This window comes from Phyllobates terribilis, unplaced genomic scaffold (assembly GCF_046119375.1).
Source record: "Phyllobates terribilis strain yellow unplaced genomic scaffold, ASM4611937v1 Scaffold_4__5_contigs__length_816908805, whole genome shotgun sequence".
NCBI lineage: Eukaryota > Metazoa > Chordata > Amphibia > Anura > Dendrobatidae > Phyllobates > Phyllobates terribilis.
The window spans coordinates 295874962-295892318 of record NW_027362764.1 but is presented as its reverse complement, the minus strand read 5'-3'; the positions used below and the strand labels follow the sequence as shown (position 1 = coordinate 295892318).

Here is a 17357-nt window from a genome sequence, read left to right as displayed (position 1 = left end):
ATCATCTAGTTCCCCTTTCCCAGGCTGCAGGCTTTGTACAAATATTCTGAAACCTCCATTGCCCTCGAAAACCTCATTTACAATATAGCACCAAATAGTAGATGGGGAAGAGGAGTTGCATCTTCAGTTTGTCTCTCTTTGCCTGTGAAACTGCACAGCAGGGAGTAGAAGCAGGAAGACTAGAAGTATTGAGCACAGTACTGTCAAGTGGGGGCAGCAGACATTGTATCAGGAAAAGCCTAATTACTCAGAAAAGAGCAAATAAAAAAGATTTAGAGGACTCATGCGAAGAGATGTAAAAATAGCCGAAAAAAGTAATGTTGGACACTAATTTTCTGCTGCCTCAGAATTTGACCCATAACTCATCATCTAATTACTTGTTTAAAGCTGTTTTGTTCATTTGGTAAAAAGTGTTCCTATGTGAAATGGCCCTGTGATGTATAGATTATATAAGAACTCCACTGATGGGCCAGACAGAATAAGATGTTATCAGGGAAAACCGCTTGTGTGTGCACATTTTCTATTGAAGTAGAAATTAAAGAGGTTTTCCATACTAATTTCACCCCCTTTTCTATGTCCTAACTCTTCCTAACTATCAGTTTTGTAATATCCTCCTTTTACCTACCCTGCTCTTGTAGGTTTATCTCTGTGTGGTTGCTATTTTCCTCTGTTGTGATTCTGGCTCTGCTACTTCCAGTCTTTAAACTGGAATCGGACGAACTAATCATTGCATGTCATTGGTGGGGAAGGGGCTACCTTTGTGAATGACAGCAGTCTGAGCATGCATGCTCATATCAGACTTCACTTTCCTCCTATGCACAGATCCTGCCGATGCTTTGAAGTTCCGTGCTTTCAGTTGACAATCGCTGCAATGTGCTGCTTATTAGCATATCACATGGCTTGTCAGCTGAACGGACAGCGCTTCAAAGCATCGACAGAGTCAGTCTACACCACTCATTAGTGAGCTAAGATCAGGCTTCACTCTCCCTCCTGCTTGGAACCTGCCGATACGTTGGAGTGCCGTCCCTTCAGCTGACAAGCCCCATGATATGCTTTCTAATAACCAGCAGCACATCGCAGCGCTTGTGAGCTGAAGGCACGGCACTCGAAATCATCGGCAGGATCTGTGCAGATGAGTAGAGTGAAGTCTGATCTGAACATGCATGCTCAGAGTGCTGTCACTCAATGAGATGTAACCCCTTCCCCAACAATGACGTGTGACGCGCCCCTGGGCCTGCTGTGTCGCGCAGCGTCTCGCGCACGGGGCTTACCCAGAACCGGATCAGATGAGGGTTGTAGTCTCCGAGTGGCGGGGACCCGGTCCGTGCCCAGGGGGTCAAACTCAGTGTGTGGCAGTCTTGATAGGTGTTATTTGAGTGTCGACTACGCCACCCGTTGATTTGCAGCTATGGAGCTACCGCTGCAGGGCAGACAGCTGAGGCCGGTGTAGAATTGTGCAGCGTGATAGTATAACCCCCAACGGGAGGGGTATGGCCTCAGGGCAGCCGACGTGGAAGATGGGGGTAGCAGGAACCACTCAGAGACGGTGCAGTGTAATTCAGGGTCTTTACTGGTAACAACGTTAGACCCTCCCGGAGTACTTGCTAGCGAACGGGGCCTGGTCAGTCCTTGAGCAGATGGGATCTCCCCTGGCCAGGCGGAGTTGTAGGCCTCCCAAACTGACTGTACTCTTCTGGCTACCTTGCTAGAAGCGGATATAAGTAGCCCACGTCCCTGAGTGTGCCGTGTGGTGCTCACCCGTATGGCCGGTGACTCGGGGCCTTCTAATGGCTTCCGCTCCACGATGGCGGTGCTGGTCCCACGCGTGTGACCGTGCCTTTGGGTTTCTGGGCCTGAGGACCTGAAATCCCCTGCCGGTCGGCTTCTGCTGCTGGATAAGAGTTAGTCCCCACAGCCTCGGACGCCGGGTCCGGTAAGAAAGCTTCTCAGTCAGGGCGAGCTCTGCAGCTGCCAGCCCCTGACTCTTTGTAGTATTGCTCCCACTGAGCTTCTGCTGTTTCTTCCTATGACTGTTTCTCATCTCTACTCTCCTTGACTCCTAACCCTGCCTCAGCCCCGGGTTTATATAGGGGAAGTTCTTCCCCTCCCAAGACTGGGCAGGAGGTGTGGCATGCACAGGATCCCTGACCAAAGGACCTCCCACCTGCTCTCAGACATAACATTACATTACTGTGGGAAACCAGACCCCTGGGGTGCCACATTCCCCCCTAGTGAAATTTAGTACTCCGGGACTAAACATATTTTAGAAAAACATAACAAGATATAACAACAATAATAGTACAATAGGAAGAAACACATAAAGGTGGTCACGGCATGTCCGTAACCGGGTGTAGTCTTTGAAGAAACAAAGGTGTCCATTTCACCAACACAGGGAGACGTAACCAGGTAGGGGTTTGTCCTGCCCCGAGTCCTTAACAGTCTTTAGTCCGTCCTGGGTTACGCTTCCCGGTAAATCCACCAAGGACTCCTACAAATAACTAGAAACACAAAATTATACACAAGCAACAATACACAGGTAAACATAAATAAAACAATTTATACACTTCAAATCCTCCAACGTGCGGGTAACTGGCCTCTAGTGGCCCTAGTGGACCTACGGAGCTGACTGTCTAGCCCTGAACTACAGGGTGTAGGAGCTGTCAAGGGTAAACTGGGCAGCTGTCTACCGGCTCTTTGGCTCACTAGGGATATGGCAGGCTCACTGCAAGCAGAGGGTTGATCCTCCTGGTCTGCGGGTGTGGGGTCTTCTGCCTCCTGGACCGGCTGTTCTTCCAGCTCTACCTGTTGCTCCGTAGGTGCTTGGGATGCTGGTTGGAGGAAGGTGAGTACGGGTACCACAACTGCACCATTGACTTGAGTCCAAGACCGAGGGAAGTCCCCGAGCACAGTACTAACCATATCTTCCCTTTCCTCTACGGGTCGATGGTCTTCTTGTTCCTCTTCAGGGTTCCTCAGTTGTTCGGGACACTTCTTCAGGTGGTCCCGGGATACAATGGCTGTAGTTTCCCCTCCGTCTTTACTGATGGTACAAACCTTCGGGTTCTCGTGGCTTGAGGGCAGTACGGTGTACGGGTCCTTCTCCCACTGGTCGTCCAACTTGTGGAGCCGTCTCTTCCTCTTCAAGACCTGCTCTCCGGGTACCAGGGGAACAGCGGGAGCATACTGGTTGTAAGTTTTCTCTTGTCTTTCCCTAGCCTGACAGAGACTTCGCTCCACGCTCTCCTGTACTCTCCGGTACTGCTGCTGCCTCTCTGTGTCCCAGTCTGCTTCTGGTGAAGTGTCCTCGGGTGTCAGGACTCCCATTTCCAGGTCAACAGGTAACTTACCAGGTCTTGCCCTCATTAGGTAAGCCGGGGTACAGTTGGTGGAACCTACCGGGATGTGGTTGTATAGGTCCACCAGATCGGGCAGCTTCTCAGGCCACAGACTGCGTTCTTCCAGGGGCAATGTTTTCAGAAGATCCATTACCACCTGGTTCATTTTCTCACAAAGTCCATTAGTTTGCGGATGATAGGGTGTCGTCCTTATCTTCCGGCAGCCATACAGAGTGCAGAATTCTTGGAAGACCTCCGCTTCAAAGGCAGGTCCCTGGTCTGTCAACACTTGGTCCGGGTACCCGTGTGGACGGCAGAAATGCTGCTGGAAGGCTCTCGCTGCTGTTCGAGCTGTTAAGTCCTTGACGGGGACGACAACCAAGAACCGGGAGTAGTGATCCACGATGGTTAGTGCGTAGACGTAGCCACTTCTGCTTGGGGTCAGTTTTACATGATCCAAGGCTACCAGTTCCAACGGCTGCCGGGTGACGATGGACTGCAGGGGAGTCTTCTGGCTGGCACGGTCCTTCCTTCTTAGGTTGCACGGGCCACAGTCTCTGCACCACTTCTCAATGGTTCCCCTCATGCCTACCCAGTGGAATCGCTCGCGCAGCAGGAACTCCAGCTTCTTCCACCCGAAGTGTCCAGCTCCGTCGTGGTATGCCTCCATCACCATGGCTGCGTCTCTTCGTGGCACCACTACTTGCCAGAGTAGTTCATGCGTCCGGGAGTTAACCATTCTGCGGCACAACTTCCCCTTGTAAAGGAACAGTCGACTCCTCTCTGCCCATAGTTGTTTGGCTTCCTCCGGAGCGTCTGGTTCAAGGCAAGCCTCCGGGCGAGTCAGCATCTCCTTCACCAGTCGGACGGCAGGGTCGCTGTCTTGCGTTTCCGCCCAGTTGTAGTGAGGTAAGGGGTTCAACGTAGCAGCCTGCTTACTCCTTACCCGGTGGGAGTACTGGATAGTCCCATGATGGTGGAACGCAGGGAGTTCAACTTCTTCCAGTCCCTCCGGATCTTCTCCTTCGTCCGACAGGTTGGGCATCCTGGACAGGGCGTCCGCGTTGGTATTGGAGCGTCCGGCCCGGTATTTGATTGTGAACTCGTAGTTGGACAGACGGGCCATCCACCTCTGCTCCAGGGCACCGAGTCTTGCCGTGTCCAGGTGTGTCAACGGGTTGTTATCCGTGTACACGGTGAACCGGGAAGAAGCGAGGTAATGCTTAAAGCGCTCGGTGACTGCCCATACTACGGCCAGGAACTCTAGCTTAAATGAGCTGTAATTCTCGGGGTTCCTTTCGGTGGGTCGCAGCTTTCGGCTGGCGTAGGCGATTACTCGTTCCTTCCCCTGCTGGATCTGGGACAGTACGGCTCCTAGCCCGATGTTACTGGCGTCGGTGTAGAGGATAAAGGGCTGGCTATAATCCGGGTACGCCAGGATTTCGTCCCCCGTGAGGGCCATCTTCAGCTGGCGGAAGGACTCTTCTTCCAGCTCCTCCCATTTGAAGGGCGGCTTCTGGTTCTTGGCCTTCCAGGACTGGCCTATCAGGAGGTCCTGCATAGGTGCTGCCTTTTTGGTGAAACCGGGAATAAACCTTCGGTAGTAGCCTACCAACCCGAGGAACTGCCGCACTTCTTTTACGCTGGAGGGGCTTGGCCATTCCTTAATTGCGGTGATCTTATCAGGGTCGGGAGCCACTCCGTCAGCGCTCACCACGTGTCCCAGGTACTGCACCTTTGGTTTCAGGAGGTGACACTTGGAGGGTTTCACCTTTAGGCCGTAACTCGCCAGAGCTTCGAACACTTCCGCCAGGTGTTTCAGGTGGTCCTCATACGTCTTGGAATATACGATGACATCGTCCAGGTACAACAGGACCGTCTCGAAGTTTCTGTGGCCCAGACAACACTCCATTAGTCGTTGGAAGGTTCCTGGTGCGTTGCAGAGTCCGAACGGCATGCAGGTGAACTCGCTAAGTCCCATCGGGGTGGTGAATGCGGTCTTCTCCCGGTCCGCCTCTGCTACAGGAACCTGCCAGTACCCGCTAGTGAGATCCAAGGTAGAGAAGAAGTTAGCAGATCTTAAAGCAGCCAATGACTCCTCTATCCTTGGTAAGGGGTACGCATCCTTGTGTGTGATACGGTTGATTTTCCGGTAATCTACACACATCCTCATGGTGTTGTCTTTTTTTCTGACTAAGACTAGTGGAGCTGCCCAGGGGCTACAGCTATCCCTGATCACCCCAGCCTCCTTCATGTCTCTAAGCATCCCCTTGGCGTGTTGGTAGTGTGCAGGGGGTACGGGTCGATACCTCTCTTTTATGGGAGGATGGTCTCCCGTGGGGATGTGGTGTTCTACCCCCTTGACTCGCCCGAAGTCTAACGGGTGTTTACTAAACACTCTCTCGTACTCTTGAACCACCCGATAGACTCCCTGTTTCTGATGTGAGGGAGTGGAGTCAGTACCCAAATGTAGTTGCTGACACCAGTCCTCCATTGTTTTCTTAGAGCCGTTACCTTCCTCCGGGTGAGATGGAGGCAAGGGTTCCACAGATTGTATAGCATTTTGGTTAATGGTATATAATTTGGCTAGCGTGGCATACCGGGGCAGGTACACTTCCCTCTTCCCGATATTGATTATGCGAACGGGCACCCTCCCATGGCGTACATTAACCACCCCCCGTGCTGTCAAGATGGTGGGCCTACTGTCTGAGTAAACTGGTTCTACCATTGCCTGGTAATCTCTACCTCTCAGACCAATAGCTGCCCGGCACCAAATCATCATTTCACTTTTTGGGGGCATGGCAATAGGAAAAGGGTCACACATTCTTACGCTACCAATCTCACCGCCGGAGAGTTCCACCTGTTGCCGTCGCATCAGTGCCCGGATCTCTTTCTGGAGCACCCGCTGCTCGCCGGAGCTGGCGTTCTTGGCAACCTGCTGTAAAAGGAAAATCACCTCTGCAAGACAATTTTCAATTACATTAGTTCCTAGAGTTATTTTTGGGTGACTCTCATGTTTGTCAATATCTACAATGATCAGTCCCTGGGCTGCCAGTTCGACTCTACCGATTTTGATGGTCACCTCTTTAAATCCGATCTGTGGCACGGGCTGGCCATTGCTGGCGATGATACTCAAGTCGTCGTCAGGGTAGCGGGTAATATCCGAGTCATTCCAGTACTGCTTAAAGAGCACGTACGGGATGGTGGTGACCTGTGACCCGGTGTCCAGTAGGGCACTCATGGGAATGCCATCCAGTACCACAGGCAAGACTGGACGTCCTCCCACATATCTGTCGCGCCAGTTCGATGGGCCTGGTGATCTTTTTCCTGGGGGTTGGCCCTCTACCCCAGGTTGTGCCCGTTTAAAGAACAGTACCTTGCCATATGTCCGGGTTGATTGCAGCGGCGGCAGATGGGTCGTCCGTCTTCGCTGTATCGGTCACTGGGTCTTCCTCTGGCCGGTGGGGTCCTCCTTGGTCGACGCCACGGGATGTCCTCCGGTCCGGATGCCTGCTGGATCTTCCCTGGGGTGGAAACCTGTAAAGACTGCACAGTTCGGGTTAGCGCAGCAACGCTCTTAGCTAGCTCTTGGACCTGATGGTGTAGGTCTGGAGCCGGGTCATTGTCCAAAGCCTGCGCATCAGCTCCCACAGGCCCTGCCGACAAGGGCGCCGCCTCCTGGTGGTAAGTGATAGCTGGGCGCCTGTGGGTCACAACGCCACCCGGTGCCGGTTCTCGGAGCACCCGGATGGCTCTGTCCTTGAACTGTGCAAAGCCCAGATGGGGATCCTGTAAGGCCATCGCCCGCAACTGGTTTCGGTGGGCACTACAATATAGTCCCTCTACAAATTGTTCGGTCAACAGCCTGTCCTCGTTTCCCACTCCATCAGGGTCGGTCTGCTTAATGGCCCTCAGGGCCTCTTGTAGGTTTAGTGCATAGTCCCTTATACTCTCATGCGCTCGCTGCTTGCACCCGTAGAATCTAAGCTTAATCTCGGCTGAGGTGCGGGTATCAAAGGTATCCTTCAGCCGGGTTAGTATCCCTGCGACAGTCTTCCTCCCAGGTGGCCAGGATTTTACTTCCCTTTTGGCTGCCCCAGTTAGTTGGGCCACCAGGATGCTCACTTTTTGCTCTTCTGTGAGGGGGTACACCTGGAAGAGGCTATCCAGCTTTTCTCTAAAGTCATGCAGGGTATGTGACTCCCCTGAGTACTGGGGTAGCCCAGCTGCTCCCAGGATATAGGGCATGGTGAAGGGCATAACTGCAGCAGCGTTGGCGCTGGCGGGGGTTGAGGCAATGAAGCTCTCCTCCGCATCCGACATCTTCCTCCCCCCTAGTGGACCGTGGCCTACCTTGCGATGATCCTGTTCCGTAGGCCGCGGCTCCGCAGTAGATCGTCAGGGTTGAGGACCTTCCGTCGCGCTCCGGTGACGTCGGCGTCTGCTGGGCTCCTTCCAGGACCTTACGCAACGTCCGGACGTGAGGCGGGGCTTCAGTTCTCGCGCGCTTTCGGAGTCCACGCCCCTCTTCTTCCCGCGCGGCGTCCTCAAGATGGCGTCCAACGGCGGGAAAACTCCACGGATGGCGGGAAGAAGGCTGAAGATGGCGCCGGATGGCGGAAATCTTCACAGATGGCGGGAAGAAGGCTGAAAATGGCGCCGGATGGCGGGAATCTTCACCGATGGCGGGAAAACTTCACGGATGGTAAGTTTTAAAAGTCTCTTTTTCAGGCACGCAGTACCCGGTGGCTGCGGGCACGAAATCCTGCCGACTACGCCAAAGTTGACGCGCCCCTGGGCCTGCTGTGTCGCGCAGCGTCTCGCGCACGGGGCTTACCCGGAACCGGATCAGATGAGGGTTGTAGTCTCCGAGTGGCGGGGACCCGGTCCGTGCCCAGGGGGTCAAACTCAGTGTGTGGCAGTCTTGATAGGTGTTATTTGAGTGTCGACTACGCCACCCGTTGATTTGCAGCTATGGAGCTGCCGCTGCAGGGCAGACCGCTGAGGCCGGTGTAGAATTGTGCAGCGTGATAGTATAACCCCCAACGGGAGGGGTATGGCCTCAGGGCAGCCGACGTGGAAGATGGGGGTAGCAGGAACCACTCAGAGACGGTGCGGTGTAATTCAGGGTCTTTACTGGTAACAACGTTAGACCCTCCCGGAGTACTTGCTAGCGAACGGGGCCTGGTCAGTCCTTGAGCAGATGGGATCTCCCCTGGCCAGGCGGAGTTGTAGGCCTCCCAAACTGACTGTACTCTTCTGGCTACCTTGCTAGAAGCGGATATAAGTAGCCCACGTCCCTGAGTGTGCCGTGTGGTGCTCACCCGTATGGCCGGTGACTCGGGGCCTTCTAATGGCTTCCGCTCCACGATGGCGGTGCTGGTCCCACGCGTGTGACCGTGCCTTCGGGTTTCTGGGCCTGAGGACCTGAAATCCCCTGCCGGTCGGCTTCTGCTGCTGGATAAGAGTTAGTCCCCACAGCCTCGGACGCCGGGTCCGGTAAGAAAGCTTCTCAGTCAGGGCGAGCTCTGCAGCTGCCAGCCCCTGACTCTTTGTAGTATTGCTCCCACTGAGCTTCTGCTGTTTCTTCCTATGACTGTTTCTCATCTCTACTCTCCTTGACTCCTAACCCTGCCTCAGCCCCGGGTTTATATAGGGGAAGTTCTTCCCCTCCCAAGACTGGGCAGGAGGTGTGGCATGCACAGGATCCCTGACAAAAGGACCTCCCACCTGCTCTCAGACATAACATTACATTACTGTGGGAAACCAGACCCCTGGGGTGCCACACGTGCGCTATTCAGTTCATCCAATTCCGGTTTCCAGACCGGAAGTAGTAGAGCCAGAATCACAACAGAGGAAAATAGCACCGACACAGAGAAGAACCTACAAGAGCAGGGTAGGAGTATATTAGAAAATCGATTCTTCGGTAGAGTTAGGACATAGAAAGAGGGTGAAATTAGTATCGGAAAACCTCTTTAAACATGGATCACCTGTGTATCACACAGAACACAGATTTAGTTCCCCTAGATAATAGCCACTCTTAGCGTATGGTGGTCCCAGCGAGCCCCTAATGCAGCGAGCGAGCCCCTAATGCATCCATATATAAAAAGAGCTACCCAATGGGCATATTTATCAGTTAGTTTGTGCCAAAAATTTGTACCAAAATGTTGACAATTTATTGGGGTGCATGTTATTGCATATAAAACTGTTTGCTAAGTCATGCCCCTTTCAGAGAAGTCATGTCCTATTCTCGGACAAGACGCAGAAAGTGTCTAAAACTATACAAAATATGGTAAAAGAAGATTTGGGGGGCATTTAGTTTAGTAAATGTCATCCAATGTGTTAAAATCCAAACCTGCTCATGTACTATTTTATATTTGCTAGGGTGACTGGTTCATGCAGTTTTATTTATTATTTCCCTTTTTTATAAACTTATGTAGATGCTCCTAGGAAAAAATTATTGCTTTGTATTCATTATGTCACTACCCTCTGATACCTATTTGATAGGAATTTCTATCTATTTGTTTGTGAATGTGCATATTAAATTTACATTTATGCTTTGTGGAGTTCTGTTTCATGCAGTTCCAACGGGAATTTGTTGGTTTGTTGTTTTTCAAATTAATTGGTGTGCAAAAAAAATTGGATTCCATACAGATACATCATATATCATCTGTTTTTTACGGATACATTGCAGTTCTGTAACATAGGAAACTGTAAATGGTCCTGTAAATGATTAATAGCTGTTGCTGTAAAAAACGGATTGCATACGGACTGTACACGGATGATAAGTGAGAAACAATTGTCCAAATTTTCTGGATGAAACTGACAATATTTTATACACTCATGTGAACTTAACCTTCTTCAGTGTTTTTGTTTGTCCAACTGCTTTTTGAGAATTGACCACAGGTTCATAATAGGTTTGAGATCTCAGGAGTTTTCTTGCCATGGACCAATGTTCGGTTTCAATGTTCTGTTCATGGAGCCACTTAGTTATAACTTTTGCCTTGTTACATGGTGCTTCATCGTACTGGAAAAAGCATTGTTCATCACCAAATTGCTCCTCGTTGGGAAAGGTTGCTCTTGGAAGATGTTTAGATACCATTCTGTGTTCATGGCAGTTTTCTTAAGTAAAATTGTGAGTAAACCCACTTTTTTGGCTGAAAAACAACCCTATACCTGAATCATCTCAGGATGCTTTACTATTGGCATGATGCAAGACTCTTTTTAATCACTTTTTATTCCATTTTTTTGTGTGTCACTATGATATAAAAGCTATATTTCTGGAGTGTTTTTTATTTTTTATGGCGTTCAGTTAAATAATATGACTGTTTGATAGATATGTTTACATTTGTTTTTACTGGAAAATAGTGTTTTTAGTTGCAAAACATTTGCTATTACTTTCCTTGTAATTTTTTTTAGATATATTTTTTCAAAACATTATAGTCTTTGGGCCCGATTCATCAAGACGGTCGTTGTTCATGCCGGTTTTGATGAGAGGGGTGTGCTGGAGACGTTCCTAATTCATGAAGAGGTACATGCTTACATGCTCTACCCCAGAAATCTTAATCCAGCCTGGTGCTGGAGTGAGATTTCTACCATACGGAACGCCAGAACTTGCCATAAAATAGCTTTGCCTAATTTGTTGGAACTCAGAGAAACTGGTGTGAACGCCGAGTTTGATGAATCTGGCCCTTTATCCTTACTTTTTTAGTTAGTCCTAGCATTGGACTTCAACTTTCAGTTGAAGCTGGTTTAATACCTTGGAATACTTATTCTCTGCAGGATATTAGACCTGTCAGTCTTGGAGTATGTGCACACGACCACTTTTTCAGGCAGTTACACTCCGCAACATGCCTGATAGAGCTTTAAATAAACACTAAACAGAATGAACATATGCTTTGCTGTGTAAAAAACTATTTGATGTGAATATGTTCAGTTTTTTGCGATTATTTTAACCAGTTGAGGCTTCCAAAGGTGTAAAACAATTATAAGAAGTGACCTGACCACTTGGAAGCCACTCTCGTTTAAAAAAAAAAACGCTGCCAGTGACGTAGCATGACGTAGCAAAAAAGGACCAAAAAAATGGCAAGGATGACACTTAAGGACATGCTGGAGTTTTTTGTCCTGAAGTGTTTTCCTCCTGAAAAACTTGCCTTACAATGTTAGGAGGCGTGTTAGATTCTACTTATGGTAGGACTTAACAGACCACCTTATTTGGGTGACCCTGAGGCCATTACTCACCCTAGGGTCATCATAGCAAGGCGGTGTGCGTATGAGAGTAAAGAGAGCTTACCCTCCCTCAAATAAGCTTCTATATGCCGCTGTCGCTATAGACAGTGGCATGTGAGAGATCAAACTGCTGCGAATAGTACTAGCACCAATTGCTTCATGGTGTCAGCTATAATACAGTAGGAAAAATAAGTATTTGATACACTGTCGATTTTGCAAATTTTCCCACCTACAAAGAATGAAGAGGTCTGTAATTTGTATCGTAGGTACACTTCATCTGTGAGAGACAGAATCTAAAAATAAAAAACAGAAAACCACATTGTTTGTTTGATTTTTAAATAATTAAATTGAATTTTATTGCCTGAAATAAGTATTTGATCACCTACCAACCAGCAAGAATTCTGGCTCTCATAGACCTGTTTGTTTTTCTTTAAGAAGCCCTCCTACTCTGCACTCATTACCTGCATTAATTGCACCTATTTGTACTTGTTATCTATATAAAAGACACCTGTCCACAAACTCAATCAGTCACACTCCAGCCTCTCCACCATGGCCAAGACCAATGAGCTCTCTAAGGACACCAGGGACAAAATTGTAGACCTGCACAAGGCTGGGATGGGCTACAGGACAATAGGCAAGCAGTTTGTTGAGAAGGCAACAACTGTTGGCGCAATTATTAGAAAATGGAAGAAACATAAGATGACTGTCAATCTTCCTCTGTATGGGGCTCCATGCAAGATCTTACCTTGTGGGGTAAAGAGGATTTTGAGAAAGGTCAGGAATCAGCCCAGAACCACACGGGAGAACCTGGTCAATGACCTGAAGAGAGCTGGGACCACAGTCTCAAGCAAATCCATTAGTAGCACAGTACGCCGTGATGCATTAAAATCCTGCAGGGCACGCAAGGTCCCCCTGCTCACGCTAGCACATGTCCAGACCCGTTTGAAGTTCACCAATGACCATCCGGATGATCTAGAGGAGGTATGGGAGAAGGTCATGTGGTCAGATGAGACCAAAATAGAACTTTTTGGTATCAACGCTTGGAGGAAGAAGAAGGATGAGTACAACCCCCAAGAACACCGTCCCAACCTTGTAGCATGGTGGAGGAAACATCATACTTTGGGGGTGCTTTTCAGAAAAGGGGATAGGACGACTGCACCGTATTGAAGGAAGGATGTATGTGGTTGGGTCTTCCAGCATGACAATGACCCGAAGCACACAGCCAGGGCTACTAAGGAGTGGCTCCGTAAGCAGTATTTCAAGGTCCTGGAGCCAGTCTCCAGACCTGAACCCAATAAAAAAATCTTTGGAGGGAGCTGAAACTCAATGTTGCCCAGTGACAGCTCCGAAACCTGAAAGATCTGGAGAAGATCTGTATGGAGGAGTGGGCCAAAATCTCTGCTGCAGAGTGTGCAAACTTGGTCAAGAAGTACAGGAAACGTCTGACCTCTGTAATTGCAAACAAAGGTTTCTGTAACTAATATTTAAGTTCTGTTTTTCTATTGTATCAAGTAATTATTTCATGCAATAAAATGCAAGTTAATTATGTAAAAATAATACAATGTGATTTTCTGGATTTTTTTTTTAAAGATTCTGTCTCTCACAGTTGAAGTGTGCCTATGATAAAAATTTCAGACCTCTCCATTCGTTGTAGGTGGGAAAACTTGCAAAATCGTCAAGTGTATCAAATACTTATTTTCCCCACTATATACAGCTGCCATTTACTGATGATTTTGCTGGATCTGCTTGTGAAAAATCATCTCATCGTATATGTACTGTGGTTTGCAGGAATGCATTGTCTGCAGCACTGTACATACTGTATAATGCCTTGCAGGGCTCGCTCCAGGTTTTCGTGGGTCCCGGGCGAAAGAGTCTCAGCAGGCCCCTTTAACACATACCACGATTCATGATGCAAAGATAAGGCAGATATATATAGAGATATATATATATATATATTATAATATACAGTTTGGACACACTTTCTCATTTAAAGATTTTTCTGTATTTTCATGACTTTGAAAATTGTACATTCACACTGAAGGCATCAAAACTATGAATTAACACATGTGGAATGATATACTTAACAAAAAAGTGTGAATCAACTGAAAATATGTCTTATATTCTAGGTTCTTCAAAGTAGCCAATGGTCTTCCAACAATCTTGAAGGAGTTCCCAGAGATGCTTAGCACTTGTTGGCCCTTTTGCCTTCACTCTGCGGTCCAGCTCACACCAAACCATCTCGATTGGGTTCAGGTCTGGTGACTGGAGGCCAGGTCATCTGATGTAGCACCCCATCACTCTCCTTCTTGGTCAAATAGCCCTTACACAGCCTGGAGGTGTGTTTGGGGTCATTGTCCTGTTGAAAAATAAATGATGGTCCAACTAAACGCAAAGCGGATGGAATAGCATGCCGCTGCAAGATGCTGTGGTAGCCATGCTTGTTCAGTATGCCTTCAATTTTGAATAAATCCCCAACAGTGTCACCAGCAAAGCACCCCCACACCATCAAACCTCCTCCTCCATGCTTCACGGTGGGAACCAGGCATGTAGAGTCCATCCGTTCACCTTTTCTGCATCGCACAAAGACACTGTGGTTAGAACGAAAGATCTCAAATTTGGACTCATCAGACCAAAGCACAGATTTCCACTGGTCTAATGTCCATTCCTTGTGTTCTTTAGCCCAAACAAGTCTCTTCTGCTTGTTGCTTGTCCTTAGCAGTGGTTTCCTAGCAGCTATTTTACCATGAAGGCCTGCTGCACAAAGTCTCCTCTTAACAGTTGTTGAAGAGATGTGTCTGCTGCTTGAACTCTGTGTGGCATTGACCTGGTCTCTAATCTGAGCTGCTGTTAACCTGCAATTTCTGAGGCTGGTGACTCGGATAAACTTATCCTCAGAAGCAGTGGTGACTCTTGGTCTTCCTTTCCTTGGGCAGTCCTCATGTGAGCCAGTTTCTTTGTAGCGCTTGATGGTTTTTGCAACTGTACTTGGGGACACTTTCAAAGTTTTCCCAATTTTTCGCACTGACTGACCTTTATTTCTTAAAGTAATGATGGCCACTCGTTTTCTTTTACTTAGCTGCCTTTTTCTTGCCATAATACAAATTGTAACAGTCTATTCAGTAGGACTATCAGCTGTGTATCCACCAGACTTCTGCACAACACAACTGATGGTCCCAACGCCATTTATAAGGCAAGAAATCACACTTATTAAACCTGACAGGGCACACCTGTGAAGTGAAAACCATTTCCGGTGACTACCTCTTGAAGCTCATCAAGAGAATGCCAAGAATGTGCAAAGCAGTCATCAAAAGGTGGCTACTTTGAAGAACCTAGAATATAAGACCTATTTTCAGCTGTTTCACACTTTTTTGTTAAGTATATAATTCCACATGTGTTAATTCATAGTTTTGATGCCTTCAGTGTGAAAATTAAATTCTATTGTAAATTTTACAATAGCTCAGAAACCGAAGAATCCTCACAGCACACAGTGCAGAGTGCAGACCGGACAGTATAGTCCTCCATACAGTATTATGGGCACAACTTAGTCCTCCATACAGTATAATGGGCACCACATAGTGCTCCATACAGAATAATGGTCCCCATATAATGCTCCATACAGAATAATGGGCCCCATATAATGCTCCATACAGAATAATGGGCCCCATATAATGCTCCATACAGAATAATGGGCCCCATATAATGCTTTATACAGAATAATGGGCCCCATATAATGTTCCATGCTGTATGGGCAACATATAATGCTTCATGCTGTATGTGCCCCATATATTGCTTCATGCTGTATGGGGCCCATATAATGCTCCATTCTGTATGGGCCCCATATAATGCTCCATGCCTCCATACATAAAAAAAAATAAAATACCTCTCCTCGCTGCCGTTGCCATGCCTCCATACATAAAAAATAAAATACCTCTCCTCCCTGCCGTTGCTCTGCTCTGGACTCCTCAGCGTCACCGTCTTCCTACTCTCTGCGCTGTGACTGCTCAACAGAGGGCGCGCTGTAAAGACGTCATTGTGCACTTACCTGAGACGTCACAGTCCGAAGACACGGAAGAGGCAGGAACTGCAGAGGAACGGGGAGAGGTAAGTATTGTTCCGAGAGCCCTGAGTAAGCAGGGGGGTGCCCAGTCACGGGCGCTGGCGCCGGACTTCCTGCTCACCGGCGCCATAGCTCACCGGGGTGCCTGATGGCGAGTGGGCACCCCCCCGCCTGCTCAGGGCCCCCGCACTTGGAAAAGTATTCATACCCTGTGAACTTTTTGCATTTAGCCCAGAAAGCTCTACTTCGGTCTCATCTAACCAGAGCTCCTCCTTCCACATGCTGTGTCACCTCCATGGATTTTTGCAAACTGCAAATGAGCCTTCTTATTGCTTGATTTAAAAAATGTCTTTCTTCTTGCCATTCTTCCATAAAGGCTAGGTTTGTGGAGTATATAACTAGTAGATGTCCTGTAGACAGATTCTTCCAACTGAGCCGTGGATCTCTGCAGCTCCTCCAAAGTGACCATGGGCCTCTTGACTGCTTCTCTGATTAGTGATTTTCTTGCTTGGAATGTCAGTTTAAGAGGACAACTAGGTCTTGGTAGCTTTTCAGTTGTGCCATACTCTTTTCATTTTTGGATGATGGATTGAACAGTGCTCCGTGTGATGTTCAGATCTTGGGCTATTTTTTTATAGCCTGACCCAGCTTTACTCTTCTCATCTTTATCCCTGACCTGTCTGGTGTGTCCCTTGATTTTCATGATGCTGTTTGATATTTAATGTTCTCAAACAAACCTCTGAAGCCTTCACAGAACAGCTGTAGTTATACTGAGAATAAATTACACACAGTGGAGTCAATTTACTAATTGTGTGACTTCTGGAGTCAATTAGTCACTCACAATTTTATTTAAGAGTATCAGACTACAGGGGGCTGAACACAATGAATGCATGTCACAGTTTTCAGATTAATATTTTTAAAATAATTAGATAATTATTTATCATTTCCTTTATACTTCACAAATACTTGCTACTTTGTCTTAATATAACACATATAATCAGAGTAAGATACATTTAAGTTTGTGGATGTAACGTGAAAAAAATTGCAGAGGTTTAAATACATTTTCAAGGCACTGTATACAGCAGATGTTGAGAAGGGGTTAATCCAACTAGTCTCCTCTTATAGTTCAATCAGCATAACTGAGTGATATCAGCAGCCTTGTCTTTGTTAACAGTTTCTCCTGAGCTAACTAATGAGAAGATCTCTGAAATGATGTAAGCTGGTCATGTTTTGGTATGAAAGGGAACCTGTCACTCGAAAAAAACACTATTAACCTGCAGATAGGGGGTTAATAGTGTTCTGCACCTGCCTGGCACTTAGACCCCCGCTGACGGGAGGAAATTAACTTTTTTCCTCCCGGTAGCATTCGGGTTTTAGTCATGAGGGCGGCGCAGGAGCAGGTTCAGTCACCGCTCAGTGTATAGAGAGTGGTGGCTGTAATTGGCGCCCCCAGCACTGATTCACAGTTGGCCCTAGTGCTGAGCCGCTGTCACTCAGTGCTAGGGACGCAGCTACAGCCGCCGCTCTCTATGCGCAGAGCGGTGAGTGAACTTGCGCCGGCGCCACCCCCATGACTGAAACCCAAACGTTACTGGGAGGAATAAAGTTCATTTCCTCCCGGACGCCGGGGTCTAAGTGCCGGGGCTGGGCAGGGTCAGAACACTATTAACATGCAGATTAACCCCATATCTTCAGGTTAATTCGGTTTCAGTCTCTGAGAATACAGAGCGGTGGCT

General features: G+C 48.1%; 1 protein-coding gene across 5 annotated transcripts in view; it reads left to right on the top strand.

The window, feature by feature from the left end:
• Nucleotides 1–17357, top strand: part of IKZF1 (IKAROS family zinc finger 1) — a 256897-nt gene that overhangs the window by 79917 nt on the left and 159623 nt on the right. The window lies entirely within an intron of this gene.